The 22,191-nt window shown below is 32.0% G+C and overlaps 1 protein-coding gene across 1 annotated transcript in view; it reads right to left on the bottom strand.

The window, feature by feature from the left end:
* The window catches only part of LOC122531604, a 326,339-nt gene that overhangs the window by 274,527 nt on the left and 29,621 nt on the right, over window positions 1–22,191 (bottom strand). The window lies entirely within an intron of this gene.

Below are 22,191 nucleotides of genomic sequence, written 5' to 3'. Positions count from 1 at the left end.
TTTTTCAGTAAAAATACACACGCATTTTTTTATTCTTTTTTTTAGAAAATTGACGTTGTTTTTATTGAGATGGAAACGCGATATTTATTTTAATTGCGAGTGCAATTATTACTCCGAGCATGCGCAAAATCATCGGAGTAATAAGAGACAAAGTTTCTTCAAAATAAAATTCACAAAGTACTCGTAACGAGACTTTTTATAGAATCTACGAACAAAACACATCCAGTAATTTTTGGAACAACAAATTTTACTTTACTCTCCATCCTTTGCTTTTATTTTGCGACAACTCTCTAACCGTAGTTAGAATGTCTTGCGGCACAAAAAGTTATTTCAAAATGACACCAACGCAAACAACGTAACGTGAAATGGACGCGTTCAAATCCGGCCAAACTCTGAATCTGAATTGAAATTTCTTCATCCTCGGAATCGACTTTTAGTCGGAAGTCGCCGATGGAGCATGAAATTCGCGATGAAACTAGACGAAAAGCGCCGAGGTACTTTTTCAAAAGGCACGATTTCGGCACGGTGAGAAACCAGTACGGTATCTGCCGAGCAACTCAGCCATGAAAACTCAAAAAATCAACGATAAGCGTATCTTCCTCGTTTCAGCGGAAGAGGAAACGATTGCTGTGTGCTGGCCTTGTTTTACTGCATCCCCGACTTTTCCCTCGTATACACGCGCCATTTAACGCCGATTCTCGAAGAGAAACCAAGGACAAAAAAAATTAGTGTCAATCTCCAATAGCACGTCTTAACTTAGCAAAAAATTATAAAAAATAAATTTAAATTTTATTATTTCATAATATATATAACAAATATATATATAACAAATATATTTGTTATATATATATATATTTTTTTTAAATTTTTTTGACTTTTTATTATTAACAGAAAAAACTTTAATAATAATTATATCTATTAAATAATTAATTACTTCCCAAATTATATAATTTTCTTAATAATTATTTCATTTATAATTTTAATACTTCTAATTTCATTAAAAATTTGTTATATTAAAGAAAGAATCTTTACGAAATAAATTATTATAATAAAAACGTTTAAAATAATAAAATTCCATTATCATTTATATATCTTCCAACACCAATAAATATTAACTGTTTGTGAAACTTTGGATCAATATTAGGATCAATATTAAATTTTTTCAATTATTCAAATAATTATTTTTATCAATACACTTTTTGTACTGCTAAAAAAATTGATCTAACGCAGTGATATAGTATTACGCGGCTAGATAATTAAAAAACAAGCTTGTTATTTCTCCTAAACGTTTATCACGAAAATTCTCAGAAACAGGATCGAATTCTTATGAATATAATTTAATTACAATTCATATCGGTTTTTAATTCAACGTTATCTAGTTTCTTCGAAAAGAAACGTTTTTTTTTTTTTTTATGAATAATGACACAATTATCTTCGAATAGTTAGAAAATTCAGTCATTTTATCTAATCTCGCAAACGTTGTAAATTCTATCTAATCTTTAAAAAAAAAAAACAGTGTAAACGTATAAACCGAATGCCGTAACGTAGTTTCACTCATTTTGATTTGACAACGATTTCGAGCAAGACAGCTATGATCACGGTTCTTTCGCTTCTATACCTTTAATGGTTTTGACAAATGGTAACTATAGTCATACAGTGGCCACTAGTTTTTATTGTTCTTTATTTTTTCGTCAATAATTTTCTCGATTTACCTTATCTAATAATCCTTCCTTACAGCTGCAGCTCACTGTCAATTCCCTTTTACATATAGAACATTTCGATTAATCGAAACATCGATCATTTGAATTCCAATTATCCGAATACAAATCTAATTATGTATGTATGCACATATTTAATGTTTATATAGAACACGTGTCCTTGCCTCAAATACCCTAATTTACGTGCCTTGTCTACGTGAACTGACTTCCATTTATACCATGAAAATATTATTGAAAGAAAGAAAGTGGTGCTCAAATTAAATATTATTGAACGTTTAAAAAAGAGAAGGAGAAAATACGTATAATTTAGTCGTAGAACATAATATTAAAAAATATGCAATTAGCTATAGTAGAAATAGTGAATCAATATTATTAGAATTTCAAAATAACTTGGATAATTTATTCATACGAAAGTAAAAATATTAAATCGCAAAATTGTATTCTTTTAGGGTGATTCCGGTGGCCCTTTGACAGTAAATGGAAAACTCCATGGAATCGTATCCTGGTCGATGAATTGCGCCGATATCCTGTATCCATCGGTGTACACGCGCGTTACCTCATATCTCGATTGGATCGAGGATCACGCGATATAATAGATTCGTAATTTTTTAAACCGCCCGCTGTATCCCGATCGAATAATTCATTCGTTCCGTTCGTTCGTTTGAATCGCCTTTAAATAACAGTTTTGATAGAGTTTTCCGATTTCGCTGATGAAATCAATCGTTTGTTTCGCTACAAATGCATCGCCGATATCTGGATTTTTCGCGAATTCGTTTGAAATCGAAAGTTCGCAAAAACTTACTAAATTATTAGAATTTATTAACCTCTTGCGCTAGTAAACTGGTTCACGGACCATAACGAGTGACCAAACCGTATAAAATAATTCGTCTTCTTTTCGAATTCATCGGTATATCACTGGATGGAAATTACTAAGAAACAATAAATTTACTATTTGTCTTGCCTGGGTTATATTTCGATATACTTAAAACTGAGAAAATATGGCAATTTTGAATCAAATATTCTCGACGTGTATGGCACGTCATTCGCAAGAGGTTAAATTATTAAGGCTTATTAAATTATTAAGACTTATTAAATTATTAGGAGTTACTAATCTCTTGCGCTAGTAAACTAGTTCACGGACCATAACGAGAGACCAAACCGTATAAAATAATTCGTCTTCTTTTCGAATTCCTCGGTGTATCACTGGATAGAAATTATTCAGAAGCAAATTTGCTATTAAATTTACTATTTGTCTTGGCTGGGTTATACTTAAAACTGAGAAGATATGGAAATTTTGGGTCAAATACGACGTGTATGGCACGTCATTCCAACGCAAGAGGTTCAATTATTAAATTATTAAATTATTAAGACTTATTAAATTACTGTAAAAGTGAGGACTTTATTTCTTGTCTTCAATATAAACATATATTTATTATGTTAACGTTCATACAATATTGCTTTCTCTTTGGTGTCTGGCACGCTCTCATTATGACTCCATCAAACATGTAACACCGTCTTTTTTTAAAACTTCTGACTACTTTCGTTTCACACCATCAATTATACACACACATACTCTTGTCTTTCTTATGTCCTCCCTTCCATACTAAATGTCACCACAAAGCACAATCACAAATCAATCAATATCCTAATAATTATTAAATTATTAAGAAAATTATTATTAAAATGGGAAACTAGCGATTTTCATTATACAACACTACCAGAGAAAAGTTCCTCAGCCGTAGGAGAACTACCATTGGAGGAGCAGTATCGGTAGACCAGCTAAACTAGTTCGATTGTATCTCGCTGGGAAATCGAAATCCGAGTCAGTGCGAACCATCCGAGGTGGTGGAACGCAGTCATCCAACCGAAAATCACCGTTCGAGCAAACATTCGACTCGGAGATTATCGAGTTTCAAAGATACCTTCGACCTGCCATTTGTCTGGCAAATATATTCAACGTTCGCTATTTATACGCTATTTATACCATTCGAGAGTAGAGATCGACGTTCGGAGAACTTTGAAGATTGGTTCAAAGGCTTCATTAAACATCGGCTATGACGGAAATATGAGACATTTCCAAATTAAATTTTTAATTGAAACTTCTGAATAATGATCGTCGACCAAGGAGCATTCTCGAGGAGAATACGTACTCCCGATCGATTTACAACTCTTCGGAGGTTCATTCACTTCCAGTGGAGAAGGTAAATGTATTGAACGGTTACACGGACATCGATTACTTTCGGGCGGTACAATGAAAATTCGAGAAGAATATTGACCGATCTTGCGCAGAGGATGTTAGATTCTTTCTTTTTTAAGAAGAACTCGTTCAATCTCTCGAAGAATGTACGATATATAAAATTGAAACCTAGCTTAAATTTTGTTAAGACATCTTAATTCGTGTCAAAGAAGCTACTCCTTTAATTAAAAAAATTAATACAAATCGTGATCACAAACAACTTTCCGACTGAGCCATTGTTTCAATTAATTTTATAAATCCGTTCGATGGCTTGTCAAAATAAATTTAATCGTTGAAGCGCTCTTCATTGAGCATAAAAGTGTGTATGGACGAGAAGATTAAAACAGAATTTTAAAAAACGCCTATTAAAGTAGTAAAATAGTTCCTAGTACGTTTGTAAATCATTACGTAACAAATACCTACGCGATCTTCGTGAAACGTATGTGATTTTAAAACTCTCCGCTGTTTCATGCATGTTCATAAACAAAACGTTATGGCTGAGCACACATAGTGTTTTTACATTTTACGACAGTTCAAAGACTGTAGTAAAATCGCGTGCAATTCCCGCACGTGTCTTTACGGGCCTTTCGCTGTGAAGGGAAGTATCTCAAAGCATACTTTACATTATCGATCATGTCGTCGGTAATTTCGCGTTCAAAAGCAAAATGAAAGTTTCAAAAATACATTCGAATTTATTACGAAGTTGCTGCAAACGAAATGCTAGTAGAAACGTAAAAATGCAGAAATTCCTAACGACGTTTATTTACGTATTTATCAAATTAAGGGCGAAGATATTGTGAAATCATTTCGGGGAAAAATTTATAATGACATCAAAGAAGGCATGAAACGAGTATTCTCGTTTTATGGCACGATGTTATAACGCTTTGAAAGAGAAAATTACCTGTAACGATTTGGCGAACTCGTTTACAATTATGGATGTTAAGCGTGTTTTACGTCGCAATTGGAAATTACGTTCCCTGAAAACACAGTGTTTTTCTTTATACTAAGATATGAGTGCCTAATATATGAGTGCATTAACCGTAATATTTACTCATCAAAGCAATACGCTCCATTTTTTTCAGTTACGTCTATTAAAACAAAATAAATAAAAACAAACAAATAAATTAAAGCAAAATAAATAAAATAATTAAAACAAAATAAATAAAAACAAACAAATAAATTAGAGCAAAATAAATAAAATAATTAAAACAAAATAAATAAAAACAAACAAATAAATTAGAACAAAATAAATAAAATAATTAAAGAAAAATAAATGAAAACAAACAAATAAATTGAAGCAAAATAAATAAAATAATTAAAGCAAAATAAATAAAAACAAACAAATAAATTTGCATAAAGTATCAAGAACACGAAACCAAGGAGAAACAGAAGCTACGCTTAACATTGCAAGTTTTATGATAAAAACGATGAATTGCGACATGAGTATTTTACATTATGATTGGAAATCACGTTCGTTAAAAATGTAATGAACATAGTTTTCTCTTTCTTCTAATGCTTAGAAAGAAATTCACAGTTTAATTATAATATTCGCGCAAGTGTAGTTTGCTTCATTTTTTTTAATTACATTCATTAAAACATAAATTTGCATAAAGCCAAGAGTGTCAGGAACAAGAAAAAAGAAAAAAGAAAATACTCCGTGTTCTAAACTTCATGATGAATATAATGAACCTTTTCATTCCATTAAACGAAGTTCACCGGTAATTTTAATGCATAAAAATTCGCAGTTTAATTATAATGTTCATTTGTCGAAACAGACGACTGTTCTGTTCTTTCTATTATGATCATTAAAACATAAATTGCGCATGAAACCAAGAGCGCTAAGAACGCAAAACTAAGTAAAAAGAAAAAGAAAAATAGTCAAACTTCACGATCAATGCAATGAACCTAATCTCCTTTTTTCTATTAAAACATAAATTCACATAAAACCAAAACGAAGTTCACCGGTAATTTTAATGCATAAAAATTCGCAGTTTAATTATAATGTACATTTGTCGAAACAGACGACTGTTCTGTTCTTTCTATTATGATCATTAAAACATAAATTGCGCATGAAACCAAGAGCGTTAAGAACGCAAAACTAAGTAAAAAAAAAAAAGAAAAATAGTCAAACTTCATGATCAATGCAATGAACCTAATCTCCTCTTTCTATTAAAACACAAATTCACATAAAACCACGAGTGTTAAGAACTAAGTAAAAAGAAAAAGAAAAATAGTCAAACTTCATGATCCTAATCTCCTTAAACCTAACTCCTTAAAACATAAATTCACATGAAATAACGAGTGTCAAGAACACGGAATAAGAAAATTAAGTAAGAAGAAAGAAAAAAAAGAAAAACTTCATGACAAATGTAATGAACTTAACCTTCTTTTTTTTTTTTTTTTATCAATCATACTCGAACTTCGTGATAAAACATGGGTTATCGCATAAATCCAAGATGGTGTGAAGAACACGAAATCAAGGAGAAACAAAGGTTGCGCTGAGGATTGCTCTCCACAAACTTCATAAGTTACTAACTTCTTCTATATACTAATTAAGAAGGCTCGCTGGGCGAGATAACGATTCGAAGGATCGTTTGTTTGCCAGGGGAGGAGAAAAAGAAAGGAAACGAAGTGAAGCGGACTACGGAACGACTCGGCGCAACAGGCAACTGACCGTATTCGCTCTTCCGGTCTTTTCCCTCCCCCCGTGTAAATTCCAGCAATTTGTTCTCAATGGATTCTCGGTGGTAATCTCGAAATAATCACCAGCCCCGGTGATCTCTCGCGGTTTAGAGTTTCGGTTTGGTGAATCCGAAACGCGCGACACTCTCTCTCTCTCTCTCTCTCTCTCTCTCTCTCTCTTTCTCTCTCTTTGGAGAGAGAATTCTGCGTAATTGTTAAATCACAGTACGCATAGGAGACTTACCTCTCTCTCTCTCTTTCTCTCTCTCTCTCTCTCTCTCCGTATTTATAACCGTGGTGTTTAACTTCAATTACATTAGCGGAGGAACTCGCCTCCCGCGTGTTTATTCGGCGATGCCGGAGGATCTCTAACCGCGTTGTGGGAAACCGTAACTTTCGATTCACGGCGGAGCTTAACGCCGCGTTCGAAAGAAAAATAAGCGTTCCACCGTGACTTTAAATTCGAGAGGACGGGATTACATTATAATATTTAACGCGGAAGGGCAACGTTTGTTCCGGTGCTGCCGCGATCCTTCTCTTAAAGTCCATTTTCACTGATGCCTGAACAAGTACACCGACAAGAGGGTATATTTTTCCTTCTGCTTGTCGAGTGAATTTTTTTTCGCCGGCTGCTGCTGAAAGTAAGTTTTCGTATCGATGCATCGATGACGATTTTGGATAAACAGCCAAGTTACAACGGGCGAGAATTGGAAACATTTATTTGGAAAAACTTATGGAAAATATGATCTTTTTAATATATTGTTTAATATATTGTTTATATTGTAAAATAATATATTGTTTAAACAAATGATTTCTTCGCGGAATGTTAAATTTATCGTTAAATAATTTTCACCCCTTCAATATGAACGACTGTCGATTAAAAAAAAGAAATATGTCAAATAATTGTATTAAAAATAATAAAAATATTGTTAAATATTTTCTCGAAAACTACATTTATGCCAAAATTTCATCGAAATCGATGATTGACAATTCGATGGCTAGTGAATTTCTAAAATTCGAATCACGAGTCAGAGAGGGCAAGACTGTCTGAAACTTTTGTTACCAGAAAAATTATAAAATTGAAAGTAAGCGGAGCTTTAAAAACTTAGAGTGGTGAATCGTGAGAGAAGAGCGAAATCAAATTAAAATAGCGGAAACCTAATCGAACTCGGGCTTGAAAAAAAAGATAGCATTGGTGAAAAATTCATTCGTGTCTCCTCTGGTCGATACGTCTTTAATCATCAATCGCTATGAGGCCTTTCATCCCGGGTCGCGATAGAAAAGGCACACACCTCTTTATCGCGAGATTCCCAAAGCTTTCGAGACGTTCAATACGTGAAAGTATATGAGGTACCGAAGGGTTTCAAGCTCGCCCAAGCGATGACGATTCTCTGTTGACTTACAAGAACCATTCCCACGTGTATAAGCGCCAAAGGACTTTTCAGTTTCCTCTCTGTCACCAAGAGAAATATTTATATCGACTGTGTCTTTTAAAGCGTCTCTCGTTAAAAGTACTTGTTTCAATGTCTCTTAGAATTCTGTCTTATAATTAAGAAGCTTACAGAGGAAGACCAACCTTGACGAACTTCTTGATCTCTTAGTTTACGAAGTACGTTCTGTCGCGGTAGCCGAAAATAAGGTAATAATCGAAGCGGATAGAATCGATATACTCAAACACGATTAGCGTTCTGACTCGTCGAATAAAAATTGTCGATTCTTAGGAAAACAAATTCTGTTAGGATTATTTTTTACTAGAATTAATCCTGCTAAAGTGGATGTTTTCGCATCGTTGTTTCACTGTTTCAGTGTCGTGTGTTCGTACATCAACATGATTCGATCGTGATTGATAATATTAAAGAAGTAAAATATTGATTGTTTGTTTAATAAAGAATATTTAGTTCGAGCGATTCTTTGATATATCAGCTCAATTTGAGAATATTTTATTCCAAAAAATATCTTAGTCAGGAGCATGATTCCAAAATTTAATTGAATACAATCTTTTTGTGACATACAGTAGAACTTCGTTTATTCGAACACAGGGACAGAGAGACAGATTATCATTTAGATAATATAATATAATATAAGTTCACGAGCTTTCTCTTATATTCTCTCATATTCTACTCTTACTTCTTTGGATAATAAGAAATGGTAGATAAGGGTAACAGAAGTTGGTTAATTATGAGTTTGTATAAGGCTCAACTAGTGTGGATAAACGAAGTTTTATTGTAATTTGAAAAATAATAATTAATTTAAAACACAAGTAATATATATAAATACTATTGGAAATTGTTACAATTACTTGTGTTTTAAATTATATATATATAAAATATATAAATATATATATATATATAAAATCAATAATTATACAATTATTGTTATATATTATATATAATTATTATATAATATATATAATATGTAATTATTAAAAACCAATAATTATACAATTATTGTTATATTGTTATAATATATATAAATTTATAATAATATTAAGAGATAATTGTAACAATTTAGCACAGAAAAGACTCAATAGAACAATTTGCACGTTAAGAACAACAGTCACAAAAGTTATCAAGTTAAGAGGCTGTTATCGTCGTTCAAGGATTTCTAGTATTTGTAAGAAATAAGAAGTCTGTCACGAAGAAAAAAAAAAATCTTTGTACCGTCGTCAGCATCTACAAGATGCTTATAGAAGTTGTTGGACCTACGCCAACACGAGGGCCAAAGCACTTTCGCATCTGTCCCAGCATATCGATCGGTTGGTCATCCCATCAGTGAACCCTCCAAGGTGTAATGCTAATAGTCTATCACTTACAACTTTTTTCGTTCCACTTGCATTTCATACCCATCGCACGTATGTTTCAAATATTGCTCCAGTCCTTTCGCCAATGTGAATTTAATCAGTTAGAATTTTTTGATACTGCAAAGTTTCTCACTCCTCTCTCGAGAAATTTTTCGCAAAAGTATTGCTCTCATTAGATTCGTTGATAAGCTTGTTCAGGTTTTCTTATCACGCTAGAGAGACAAAATTGTTCAAAAGAGACAACTGTTCTTAATCAACTTGTATCGTCGATTTCTGTTATTTAATTTTTAAATGCACGTCACTGTAAATTTACAACATACGCAACTTTGGATGTTGACGGAAAGTTTCTTCCCACCTACTTTCTTTTAATGAAACATCAAAATATAAGAAAAAAACTAATTTTATTAATTTTAAATTAAATTCAAGTTCAAACAGTTTTTCATTATGTGTTAGAAATTATTTCTTTCAAATGTTAAAGAAATATATATAATAAAAAAAATTACGGATTTATTTTACCCCCCCCCCCCTCCACCCTGTATATCATTAATTCTAAATTCTGTAGCCTGAAAAACAAAAATCATGCATTTCAGAGTTAACACTGACGATCACGGAAGAAAACTGTGAATATCGAACGATCAGATTGATATTCGCTAATTAAATCTGTTCTACAATTTAGAGAAACAAAAAGGCTCGCTTTTACAGAACGTTTGTAAAAGAAACTCGACGTATCCTTTTTCCATTTTCATAAAAAAAACTATGTGTAAAACATAAATTTTTTCAGGCCACCTCTCTCTCTCTCTCTCTCTCTCTCTCTCTCGTATCTCGTATTCTATTTCTATCTCACTAAATTCACTGCTTATTTATTGCTGATAAGTAGATTAATGTCTAGAGATGTTCTCGCGAAAAGAAAATTGGAGCCAGGTGATTGAGGAGACTGTTACGTCGGTCCTCCCCGTCCTATCCATCTTTCACCGATTCGATTTAGATGTTGTCTCAGATTAAATGTGGTGGGTCCTCGTCGCGACGAAATCAGATGCATGATTATACGGTATAATGCCCAATACCGACTATTCTCAGTCAATAATTGCACGAGGATTCTTACTTAACCTGTTTTAAATTAAAATTCGTATATTTTCTTCTGCACGTTGTCGCTACTTGATCATTGCTCAATCTCCTTTGCAATCAATCGTTTCATCTCTCTCTCGTAACCAATTAATCAATTAATTAATCGTTTTCTTCATACAAGCATACAGCTACATTTAACCACGTTGCGCTGGCAACTGATTGCGGACCATAACGAGTGACCAAACCATATACAATAGTTCGTCACTTTCTTTTCGAACTCGTCGATATTCACTGGATAGAAATTATTGAGAGGTAATAGATCTATTATTTGTTTCGCCTGTTTTGTTTCGTTTAAATATACTTGAAACGGAGAAAATATTACAATTTTGGAACAAAAAATGGCAAGTTATTCCAGGGCAAGTAGTTAACCTCTCCAACTGATTGCGGACCATAACGAGTGACCAAACCATATACAATAATTCGTCGCTTTCTTTTCGAACTCATCGGCACGATATTCAATGGATAGAAATTATTGAAAAGTAATAAATCTGTTATTTGTTTTGCCTGTTTTGTTTTGTTCAAATATACTTGAAATTAAATATACGTTAAATATACTTACTGGAACAAGAAATTCTCGACGTGCGTGGCGCGTCTTTCCAGCGCAAGAGGTTAATATTAAAGCAACTAAAATCTCTAGTCTCACACAGACAGTCGGGATCGAAGCGGCACGATGAAAGTAAAACAGGAATTTTTCAATAAAAATGAACGAAAAATTGAGACGAAAACCCAGTTGGCTAGCTTAAGCATCGAAAGAAGTAAAATTAAAGAGATTCAAAAAAAAAAAAAAAAAAAAAAAAAGGACACAGTGTCGAGAGATGAGTTTCGAGAGACGAACGGGAAAGATCATCGCGTTAAAGCATTGAAAAATTTAAACGCGAGAAATCGAAAGGGTCTGAGATAGGTAAGGCAATTTCTGTAATACGCGAGCGTAATGGATTGGATTGGATTCGAGTGATAGGATGACAAATCGTAAAGGACAGTTTGGGAAGAGCATTTGCGGTGGGATTGGCAATGATCCAGGATACTCTGAAATCCTCATACGTGCTGATAATGGTATGGCCGTCGTTTCTCTTATGGCGCAGGCCAACCAATGAATTGTTTCTACGCGCCTTTCTCCTCTTTTTTTCCACTATTTCGCGAATCATCTGCCGGAGAATGTTGCCCGAGCAAGTGGAACTCGAACGAAATCAATGCACCACCGTTTCTCCGTTTATTACGTTTATGCGTAACAAGCATATTAACGGAGTATTGTTGTTAATTTTCAGACGGAGGAACAACTAATTACCTGTAGAAGACAAACGACTGGGAAACAAATTTTTAACTAATAAAAAAGACAAGATTATTAGTATTAATTTGGTAATTATACCGATCTACCGATCGTTCCCACTGATGTCGATTTATGTTTGAAACAAAAGGATAATTTTATGGAGTATGACAAAAATATAACAAAAATAAATTATAATATAATATAAAAAATATAAAATATGATATAATAATAAATATGTTTACTAGATTAGAAATATAATAATTATAAATAATATATTATAATTATAATACACATATATAATAATATATAATAATATACATATAATTATAATATGTAATATAATAATATATATGTTTACTAGATTAGATATATTGTGAAATAAAGCTTAAAGCTTGTTAAATGTTTAGTACGTGCACTGATAATTCAATATAGAATACGAATAAATAAATAATATTGGTTTAATGTAGTGCAATTGAGTGTTTTCGATTATTTCAGTATACTTTCTGAGAGATACACGCTGACGAAAAATTTCGTCGTTCTCAGTGTATGTCATAGTTAAACTCCTTTACTACGTATCAAAGTCTGCCGTAGCGAAAGGGTTAATTAATACATTGCTGAGGAAAATAAAGTGATGCACGATTTAATGTAGAAGATTTACATTACACAGCTAAAGTTTCCAACAAGTGGAAGAGAACAGAGTATTAAATTTGATAATTGGTTTGATATTTAATTTAGAATTTTCGGCATATCCAACAGCAAGTAAGTTAAACCAACGATAGCTCGTACATCTGTAATGTCAGAGCACAAATCATAAAAATTGATCTCCTTTTTTTATGTAAATTATCCATAGAAATTCTTCAAATTCTCGATCTACTTGCGACAAATTCGAATTGCCTCGAATCGGCAAGAATCGGTGAGAAAGCAAAAGTAGGAGCTGAGATGAAACTTCCTCCAACGACAAGCTCCTTTCTACGCCCGTTCATCTTGTAAAACCCTTCGTTGGAAGTTTAAGCGACGTACACGACGAGGCACGAGGCACAAAACATCTTTCGCCACTTTTGGATACACGGCACCGAGCTTTCATAAGTCCAGAAAGTAGCTTCGGGCCTTGTAAAGTTCCGTGGGATACCGGCTATCTAAAAGCGAGTCAAGCATCAACGCTGAAAGTCTAAAGTATGCAGCCGAATGCTTGTAATTTCTGCGGTGTTATTCGTTCGCGTTTGTACCTCGTTTTAACAAAAATTCGAATGATCGACTATAGGGGAGAATAAAGATATGAATATTACCGAAAAAGATCTATTACACTGGAATTATTGACGACTAGAGTGTAAAATTTGTATCAGAGAAATTAAACAGGAAGGAAAATACAACGTCGGACAGAAAATTATTCAAATCTCCAAAAATATTGTAGATAATTAAAAAAAATAAAAATAAAATTATTCAAATCTCCAAAAATATTGTAGATAATTGAAAAAAAATAAAAATAAAATTATTCAAATCTCTAAAAATATTGTAAATAAAAAAATAAAAATAAAACTATTCAAATCTCTAGAAATAATTAAAAAAAATAAAAATAAAATTATTCAAATCTCTAAAAATATTGTAAATAATTAAACACAAAATTAAAAAATATTGCAAATCCATAAAATTTTTATTGAAGTAAAAAACGAAATTACGAATTAATCGTTTTGATAAACGTAAACGTTTTGATTAACTGTTGATTACTGTTCGTAAAAACCTGTTGATTATTGAATACTAAACTTAGAATTAACCTAGAATTGTTCTAGAATTAATCTAAAATGGACAAAATGTTCGATTCATAATTTTTATTAGAATATGTTATATTTTTTATGTAGATGTTAAGCAGGAAAAATATATTTCATATATTTTAAAAAATATATTGAATATATTATCATATACATATAATATATTAAATATTAATATTTTTTATAATATATTTATATATATATTTATTATATTTAATATAATATAATAAATATTATTAATGTATTTATATATATTTAATATAATATTATAAATATTATTAATGTATTTATATATATTTATTATATTTAATATAATATTATAAATATTATTAATATATTTATATATATTTATTATATTTAATATAATGTAATAAATATTATTAATATATTAAATTATAGTTATTATATATATATACGTTTTGATAAACGTAGAATTCTTGCAATATCTTATTGATATACATTCTCTGGCCAGTAATAAGCCTACGTATACCTGTAATGAAGAATAATATTCAAATGTATTCTAATATTACTGTAATTGATGGCAAACGAGAGGAAGCGGTCGGATATGACACGCGAAGTTAATTAGAATCAAAGAAGCCAATACAGATAGCAGGTGAAATTGATACAAGCAATTCTGAATACGTAGGAAGCAATGCAAGCAGCCGCTAATATATCGACGTGCAATATATATTCCACCAAGTCCAGGCGAAACCGATACGAACAACGTCGGATTTACTGCTAGTAATGCACACTGGTGCGGATCCTCGCGACACATAGAATTTCAAAACCGCGCGAGCCCAAGCGTACGAAATACACGTACATCACACGCGCATCAATAACACAAACCACAGAATTGCCGATGGGACAGGCGTAAAGTTTTGGAACAGATGGAATTTTCTCGGTAACTGGTTCAACATCGCAAAATTCAATTCGTTCTAACGACGATCTAATCTGAGAAAAACTCCGTCGGAATAGTTAGAAACTCTGGTCTAGAAAAGAAATTTTCGTGTGAATCGTACGAGTCGAAAAAACGCGGAACATTTTGATATGATTGTAATTTAATAATTTAATAATGTCGGAATAATAGTAGATACAGGTTTGCACAGATTTTTTTTTTTTAAATTGAAGGAATTATGATCTGAATGTTCGTCCAGATTATCCAGGAAATCTGAATGTTCGAAACTAGTGTGCAACAATGTTCGAAATTAGTATAGTAAGCAGAGGACTTAGAAGCCAATCAGTGCAAATGTATTTACACTACGTAAATATTCTTTTGTCGTGATTATTTGTTGTTAAAATTGTCTAGCAAAAGTTGACTTAAAATTTCCAAAACAGAGGGCTCAGACAATATGATATAATAGAAGTCAGTCAATCTATTTACACTGCGAAATATTATCTATTAAAATTATTTAAAGTAATTACAAAATTATCTATTTACACTGTGCAAATATTATACTATGTAAATATTCTTTTGTTATCGAAATTGACAGTTTAAAATTTCCAAAGTAAAGGACTTAGAGGCTAATCTACATTTACACTATATGAATATTCTTCTGTTGTTAAAATTGTCTGGCAGTTTAATCATTAGAACGTGATCATTCTAATACAATTATATTAAACACGATGTTTAACTTTCATAATTAAACTGCTCCATAAACTGAAGATCTCGGCAAGAGGAATAAAGTCTCTGTTTTCAACGTAAAATAGCTTGCACTGATGTAAAGAAAATTCATCGTTTAGTTAGTTAAAAGCTCGCGACTGACAACAATAGCGACAAAAGTTGTCCTCGCGAGAAGCAGACGAAGATTGAGACTACACGTGGCATTAATTCCTTTCAATTTCCACGCGGGATTGCACTTTATACACTCGGCTGATAGAAGGTTGATTCACCGAGAATTGGATACACGGCGTCATCAATCGTCCTTTGATTTTCCCCTCGCGTTTACCCAAACCGGTTGAAATCCATCGTTACAGAGATATCTGCAATGCTTCGGGACAAACGGTTAACCACTTTCGAATGTACATCCGTGACAGCTCTTTTAACAAAGTATCGATGTTTCCTCTCTTTCCCTCTCTCTTTCTCTCTCAGTTCAATTGTAATATATTAAAATAAATTCAAATATATTAAAATACAAATAAATAAATGAATTACAAATATATTGAAATGTAATAAATTCAGTTTATAATACATGAATATATTAAATAAATATTACGAATGAAAAGAAATGTAGATATATAAATAAATGTATACTTTTGTGTAGATATCTATAAAAATATTGATGTAACTATTTATCAAACTTGTGATATTTAATTTTACATATATTAACATACCGGGAAACATTCACGTTTATGTTATTAAATTATATGTATACCATATTTAAATATATTACGGTATTATTAGTGACTTTACATATTATTATATTATGTTATATATTATATTATTATATATTATATATTATTAGCTATTACCAAGTACATGTGCAGAATACTATTGCGCAGTGCGAATCGGGTAAGAGTAAGTAATTTTCATTTAGAGAAATCGTATCAAAGAAACGAAGCTGGGCGTTATTTACGTCCACGAAACTTCTCCTAGTTAGGCGAAATATTTTCGTATATATTATATATCTGAACAGAAGAAAAAGATGTCCTTCAACAGATAAGTACGTATAGGGGTGTCCGTAGCTAATGCCATTTTTTTTCAAATTTAATAAATATTGCCATCTAGTGACAATAATTAAAAAAAAATAATATAAATAATAATATAAATGTTAAATAAATAAAATAATAATAATACAAATAAAATAAAATATTGCCATCTAGTGACAATAATTTAAAAAAATATATAAATAATAATATAAATAATATAAATAAAATAAAATACTGCCACCTAGTGACAATAATTCAAAAAAAATAATATAAATAAAATAAAAATAAAATAAAAAAATAAAATTTTGCACAGTACACATGGTGTCTACCAACACCAAGCAAATAGCGTGAAATTGCAGCTTAGCAGTATCTTGGACACGATGATCTCTTCATCAAACTGAACTCGTTTGCCATTGTGATTAATGCACGCGTTTATTCAACTTCTCTCTTTCTCTCTCTCTCCCTCGTCTCCCTTTGAATCTGAATAATCGATGAAGATATCCCGATATTCGTAGCAGATGTTTGATCCGAGAACGACGAGAATATCGTAAGAACGTAAAAGCAGACACTGGAATTCATCATCGAGTTCAATGCACCGTGTAATTCGATTAATTATGCTAATTCGATTGATCGCCATCTATTGCAGAATCGCGGCTATGCATTGATCATTAAACATTTAATACCGTGGATACTTCAAATAATTTCGGGCTTCTAAATATATAATATATTTACGATGGATATGACTCACAATTAAGCGTAATTCAACGATTCTTTTTAATTACTCGAATTATCCAACTGCATGAAAATTGTATATCCATTTTTGTTTCAATCGCAGAGGACGAATGTTGCGGGGGGGGAGAGAAGAATGGTTCAAAGAGAATTACGTTTTTAGAAACGTATTTTTTTTTTTTCGCGAATACAATGACGTACGTACTTTTTTTTTCTTTGCTAGTAAATAAAAATATTTTTTTCTGACACACAGTGCAAAAAATAATTAGTACAGAAGTCCCTTCCGAATCATTCGTCTTTTCTTCCATTGGCATTCGTTTTTAATTACGATCAGATTCACAACTGCATGAATCGTTCTATAAAATAATTAACAATTAATAAACGTTCGTAAATACGATTCAGGGGATCAGTTACTTTGAAAGGATTGTAATAAATTGATTCATTCTTTCGAAGAAAATTTTTAATAACAGATTTCCCAAATACGGAGGTTCGATTTTCAATATTAACTCTTGTTGAAACTTGCACCAAATTTCGTGCATCTCACGTCAGTAAAAATACCCGATACTTAAAAATACGTCTTTTACCGCTTGATGTAAAAACTCTTGTGTCTCAACTAAAAGTTATTCTCCGAGAGGAAGTTTTACAATTAATCTCGATATATCAATCAAAGAAAGACGTAGCCTCTAAACCAGGAACTAAAACACGATTTCAAAGAAAATCGTCGTCAGACCAACCACATATAGAAACTGAAATTCCAAAAGCGGTCTTTCATCAATCACCTAGCCTAACCGCTGGCCCTGGTTCGTGACATCCAGCAAAAATGGTGAAAAAGATCGTAAATCCTCTTTGCGTGAATTATCGATCCGTGAGAAACGTAAGACGCGTCAAACAGTCTCGACGTTAATAACGAAAGGAGATTACTTTCGATGTCCTCTCAAACTCCGTATGTACCTCAGTTTCAACTTTCGATCGAAGAGTTTCGGCGAAGTTCGACGTTGCTCGCCTAGTGCCACTAAATTTATCCGATTTAGTTGAAATCGTTATCTGGGAATCGTCCGGAAACGACGCGGCTCGATACTCGACGAAACTTCGGGAACTCACATCTCGATTGAAATTCTTCCAACATGCATATCCGTCCCCCTCCCCATTAAGCAGCAAGACAAACGAAGACTTAATACGATCAATCTAAATGCAATTATGGCCCCTCCGACGCTAGATTTAAGAAGGATAATGCGGCTGGTTGAAAAAGGATAGCGGGTCAGGTGGTGCTGTAAGGATCAATACGCCATCCTCTCTCGGGGGAGAGCTTCACGTGTTGCTCCCGTTTCCGGTGCCACCTGGCGAACTAAAAAGGACCAATGTGCATTCGCCACCGCTACTGCCAATCGACGAGAATAATAATATTCGTTATAAGAAGAACAACAACAGGCTTATACAATGCCTCTTTACCATGGAAAACATTTCATGCGTACATACACGCGTGCACGAGATTACACGAGAGATGTTCGAAATTTAATTAACAATGCAATGAGACGCGACTGTCGTGATTAATCACATCGATAAATAAATTTAAATGAATTTGAAAATTTAAATACCTTTTAAAAGTTTAAATACCAGACTGCCAACCAGAAGTTTGAACGTACGAAACATATGTGTATATATCTAGCGTGTGAAACGAGAGCACTTGTAACATCAATAGCGATTCTAGCACTCTCGATCATTTTACAGTATCGTCAAGAAATGTGAATTCACCGTCAATGACGCATTATCAATCGACGCTATCGTTATAAGAAGAATGATAACAGGCTTATACAATGTTTCTTTATCATAGAACACTCTCGTTATATTTCGTGTTACGTAGATTGTGAAATTTCACTAAAACTCCTGGCCAGATTGATCAATCACGTTGATAAAGTTTAAACAGATCTGGAAATAGTTTTAGCTGCCAGAGCTGAAAATTTTAACACACGCTCCGTGTACATCTAGTACGATATTTGATATCAAGATATATATAGAATAAATTGACAAGAGCACTCGTAACATCAACAGCGATTTTAGCACTCTCGATCATTTTATATCGAAAACTCTGCAGGAATTGTTGTACATATACATGCAGTCAGATATTACTCAAACTTTTTGTTGAGTAATAAAAAAATGACAAGTATATTTCACAGAAATAAGCAATAATTCATTATATCAAAACCTCAATATTCAATGGAATCATTTTTAACGCTTAATATATTATAAAGGATATAACCTCAATATTAAATATTATATAGAATATATTATATAGGATATAACCTCAATATTCAATATTATGTGAGATTGTATATATTATATTAATATTAAGGTTATATTATATAGGATATTGTATTGAATATAACTTCAATATTAAATATTATATGGAATATAATATTATATAGGATATAACCTCAATATTAAATATTACATGGGATATATTATATAGGATTGGATATATTATATTAATATCGAGGTTATATCTTATATAATATATCAGGATAGTTATATAATTTTTTACTAAATATATGTTTGAAAGAAATTACAAGTACATATAGTGTATATATATTTCATAAAAATAACCAATTATATATCCATTATATCAGTGAACCTCAATATTCAATAGAATCATCTTCAACCTAACTTATTATATACACAAGACAGTTACATAACTTTTACGCTAAATATACATATATTCGCAGCTAATTTAGTCAATCAGAGATGAAATCTCAAAACGCCTCGCGTAACAGACACACCTTGCATTCGTGAAACATTTAAGCTACCCTAACGCGAGTAAACGCATTTAAGGATAATTCATTCGCCTACAACCGACAGACAGGGCGCAAAGAAATTAGATGGAAATTACGTTCATTTGTAAACGGCGATGCATTCTACGTGACAAGGAGGGAGTTTTTAGAGAGAGCTTACTTGCAAGAAACCACGTCCCCTTGAAATGACACTTTTCGTTCCGGTTTTCCATGAAAATCCAAGCCTTCCGACCAACGAAGGAAAACTCCGCTCTCGAATAATTCACACGAACACTCTCCTGGCTCGAGAGTCCTCGTTTTCCTCGGATAACCTTTGAATCGTTCATTCCGTCTGCGCTTTTGTAGAAATCGATATTTTAAGAGCAGATACTTCGAATAATTCAGAGGCTGGAGTGAAGGGGGGAAAAAGGAGAAGATGCAGAGAAAGAGAGAGAGAGAGAGAGAGAGGGGGGGGGGTGAGGAAGCGGGGAAGACGTTCGATTCACAGAAGAAATAATAACGAGTGGTGCAATTAGACTTTTAATAAGACATTGAACCTCACAAGATCGGACGAAGATAGAACATAAACATTCATAATTATGCCTTCTGTAATGTGCATTGTAGTGCTCCGATACGAGAGAGTGAGATCTACCTTTACATCGTAAGTCGAGCTTTCAGACAAGAGTTTAAGCTCTTTGAAACAAGACTGGAACTTTGGGACTCGACCTTGCAGATCTTGCAGAAGGTGGAAATAAAAAGATTCCAAAAATGAAACAAAAAAAAGATGGCAAAGAATTAAGAAAAAATGTATCAGTGATTTTAGGTTTTAAATTTAAAAAACTTTTAATTTAAATTAAAATTTAGTTTAATATAATTGAAATTAAAATTTGATTTAATCTTAAATTGAAAAAATATAATTTAAAAAGTGATAAAATGTATCTGACGTGATATTGGCGAAAACATTCCATGTTAATAATATGGAAGTAAAAAGATTGACACAACAAATCACGATGAAGAATTAAGTAGGAATAGAATAGTGACGAGTGCAACACGTACAATATCACAATATCATCTAATAAGTGAGATCTCACTTATATTCTAGTTATCGATGACGCATCACAATCATTTTCGTTACTGACTTGCGCAGTGCAATGTGCTCAAAAGATAAAGCCAACTAATCTGTACATTGAAAGTGTAATTTCTATCGTGTGATATATTTATTAAAATATAATGCATTATATACATATAATGTAATATGCTCATACAAAATATAATAATATTATATTATAATTTAATGAACATATTATATGATATATAATACAATACTATATTATAATAATAATACATATAATATTATAAAATATATGATATTTTCATTAAAATGTAATTTAAATTAAAATGTTCATGTGATATCTCAGTACAATTGACAAATCGCGAAAAAAAGTCATCTACAAATTTCTATATTAAAAAGCCAATGTGAATAACGTGTTAAATTGTGTTTGTCGATGCAGATTAAATAATTATTTTATTGACAAAATTTTGGTACTACTTCTCAACATTTTTATTACAATATCGTAAATATGTTTTCTTCCTTTTTTTTTCTGTTCGGAAAAATTATGTTATTTAAGTCAAATAGAAACAAAATTGTACTTTATTTTGAGGAAGAAAATGTATTCTTACAGTCGAATTTAATATCAAGTTTAATAATTTCAAAGCTTAATCTCTTCTTCTTTGTTTCTTGATATCCCCCTTATCCATCATGAATCTGATACAAGATTAAATCTCATTTTTATCAAATTTCCTTTAACGAGCAATTTCTTTGCAACATAGAAATTGAAAAAGATGAAACGCGACACGATTCTCTTTCATTTGTACAATAATTTAATATTGCCCGACTTGAAATTAAATTAAAATCTTGTCTCGCCGTTTCTGCAAATTACATTATATTATAGTTCTATACGATTATCAAAAATCGTTTCGCAGACAAATGTTGAATTTTTAAAAATTATTTAGAAGATAATGGACGAAGGGGGAGAAGAAAATTACATACGTGTTCGACTCAGATCAGGACGAAGATTTTGAAATATATTCCTAATCTTCAAGATGCTAAACACGACAGGTAATTTCTTTTTAAACAAATATTAGAATTACCTTATCTGAATAATTCAAAAAAATTATAACAAAATTTCAAAGCAGAGTCGAGTAAATAAGTATTTCTTCAAACAATTGAAATCAGTGTATAAATCCACAGTCTATAACAGGTATCAGCAGTAAGTATCATTATCCAAATAGAATTAATTATTGTTGTGATTAATAACTTGAAAGATTTCCTCTTATCGCGTGTCAATGTTTACGCGTCAAGTACCTGTTAAGCGGAGATTAATAACAAAGGGGAATTCAGCTTTATACGTACGTCATCAGTTACGTTACGATTAACAAATGGGAATTCCGTCTTAC

Source organism: Frieseomelitta varia, unplaced genomic scaffold, assembly GCF_011392965.1.
Source record: "Frieseomelitta varia isolate USP_RPSP 00005682 unplaced genomic scaffold, Fvar_1.2 scaffold_137, whole genome shotgun sequence".
In the NCBI taxonomy this organism is placed as follows: Eukaryota; Metazoa; Arthropoda; class Insecta; order Hymenoptera; family Apidae; genus Frieseomelitta; species Frieseomelitta varia.
This window is presented reverse-complemented; position numbering and strand designations above follow the sequence as displayed.